The 2,181-nt window shown below is 38.1% G+C and overlaps 1 long non-coding RNA gene across 1 annotated transcript in view; it reads right to left on the bottom strand.

The window, feature by feature from the left end:
- Positions 1–284: 284 nt before the first annotated feature.
- Positions 285–2,181, bottom strand: part of LOC104982126 — a 4,599-nt gene continuing 2,702 nt past the window's right edge. The window contains exon 3 of the long non-coding RNA XR_824467.1: positions 285–396. This is a non-coding gene — a long non-coding RNA (uncharacterized LOC104982126). The remainder of the gene's footprint in view (positions 397–2,181) is intronic.

Consider the following 2,181-nt stretch of genomic DNA (forward strand, 5'->3'; position numbering starts at 1 on the left):
AGGGTGCAACTATTTAATACCACAGAACTTACACAATTACCAGTAACCTGGAATGAAGGACGCAGAGTATATCAAGGAAGAAAAACATCACCAGCATAATGATTCATCGTGAAGCCTTTCTTTCTAAACTCAGAAATGACCCATTATCCCCTAGAGAGCACAGATCTGAAAATACTGTGGGAAGCAAAAAATTTCAGAAGACATTCTAGAAATGACGGAACAAAAACGCAGTGGGTAGATAAGGGATTCTGGAAGGCAAATATCCTCACCCAATGAGGCCAGGTTCCTGTAGTTCTCTACCATCACGTCCCTGTACAATTTCAGCTGACCGAGGTCCAGGCATTCCCACTCCTCTTGAGTGAAGTCTATGGCCACATCCTGAAACGTCAGCCGTCCCTGAAATACAAAGTACAGATGCCAGTAGGCCGTGGGAAGACTTCCTAATGTGATCCAAGATGAAAACGGCAAGTTCAGAGACCTGGTCGTGATTTGGTGGCTTGGCTGGTATTACAAAATATATTTTTTTACACAGTTTTCCTTTTTACCCAATTTCTAATGTGAAGAAAGGAGGATGAGTTATGATCCACAAGCCATTAGAGAAACTATTCTCATCTGAAAGAGCAATTATAAAATAATCAGGGCAACATTAGCGTATTTATTCCGTGATTCAGGAGCAGACCTGGTCGTGATTGGTGGCTTGGCTGGTATTACAAAATATATTTTTTTACACAGTTTTCCTTTTTACCCAATTTCTAATGTGAAGAAAGGATGATGAGTTATGATCCACAAGAGAAACTATTCTCATCTGAAAGAGCAATTATAAAATAATCAGGGCAACATTAGCATATTTATTCCGTGATTCAGGAGCAGACCATGGCCATGTTTTAAGGATATCAGGATGGCAAAAGTCTAACCATGAGGGGTTACTTTTGGAGAAGAAGAATAAGCTTTGTCTACATGTACCATAACCTTAAATAATGCTTATTTACTTTACCAAAGTAACAAAAGATTTTAAAAATGAATATAAATCACTTAAAGGCAAAGAAATTCATAATCTCTTCTTGAAAGCTGCATTCTAAGAAAACTGTGTTCTATTAACATAGAGATTAGACTAAATTCCAGTCTGCTACCAGCTTACCAGATAGCAAACAAAAGTTGTTTATCGGTTAACCTTCAAAAAATCTTTTCCATAAATCATGAAGTAGCAGTATTCTTCCAAACGCATTAGAGTGAAACCATAGAAGGCATGTTTAAATCTGATTAAACTGCAATTGACAGTGTAGCCTGGTCACTGCTATGACTTGTAACACTTTAACAGGATAAGTAGAATTATAGTTGACCAGATTTTATTAGGGCATATCAGATCTATAAGACTCCACATAATTTTAGGATATCTATATTGGTAACATCCACCATACAGTATAATCTGAGAAGATTTATCACCCCTTCAACAGTACTTCCCATGTAACTTTACACGTCCAATGAACCCAGGTAGTTTAATAGCTCCCTGGGATGTCTCAGGGGCCCTCTGAAGCATTCCAAAGTCAGCTAGAAGTCAAGTCATTTAGGAAGCTTTGTGGACAAATATCAAAAGGGGTTATAACATTCAGTCAGATAAAATCTGAGTAACAGGCAAATTTGGCCTTGGAATACGGAATGAAGCAGGGCGAAGACTAATAGACATTTGCCAAGAAAAGGCACTGGTCATAACAAACACCATCTTCCAACAACACAAGAGAAGACTCTACACATAAACATCACCAGATGGTCAACACCAAAATCATTGATTGATTATATTCTTTGCAGCCAAAGATGGAGAAGCTCAGTCAATAAAAACAAGACCAGGAGCTGACTGTGGCTCAGATCATGAACTCCATATTACCAAATTCAGACTTAAATTGAAGAAAGTAAGGGAAACCAATAGACCATTCAGGTATGACCTAAATCAAATCCCTTATAATTATAGAGTAGAAGTAAGAAATAAATTTAAAGGCCTAGATGTGATAGATAGAGTGCCTGATGAACTATGGAATGAGGTTCGGGACACTGTACAGGAGACAGGGATCAAGACCATCTCCATGGAAAAGAAATGCAAAAAAGCAAAATGGCTGTCTGGGGAGGCCTTACAAATAGCTGTGAAAAGAAGAGAAGCGAAAAGCGAAGGAGAAAAGGAAAGATATA

The sequence above is a fragment of the Bison bison genome, unplaced genomic scaffold, assembly GCF_000754665.1.
Source record: "Bison bison bison isolate TAMUID 2011002044 unplaced genomic scaffold, Bison_UMD1.0 scf7180017859832, whole genome shotgun sequence".
Lineage (NCBI taxonomy): Eukaryota > Metazoa > Chordata > Mammalia > Artiodactyla > Bovidae > Bison > Bison bison.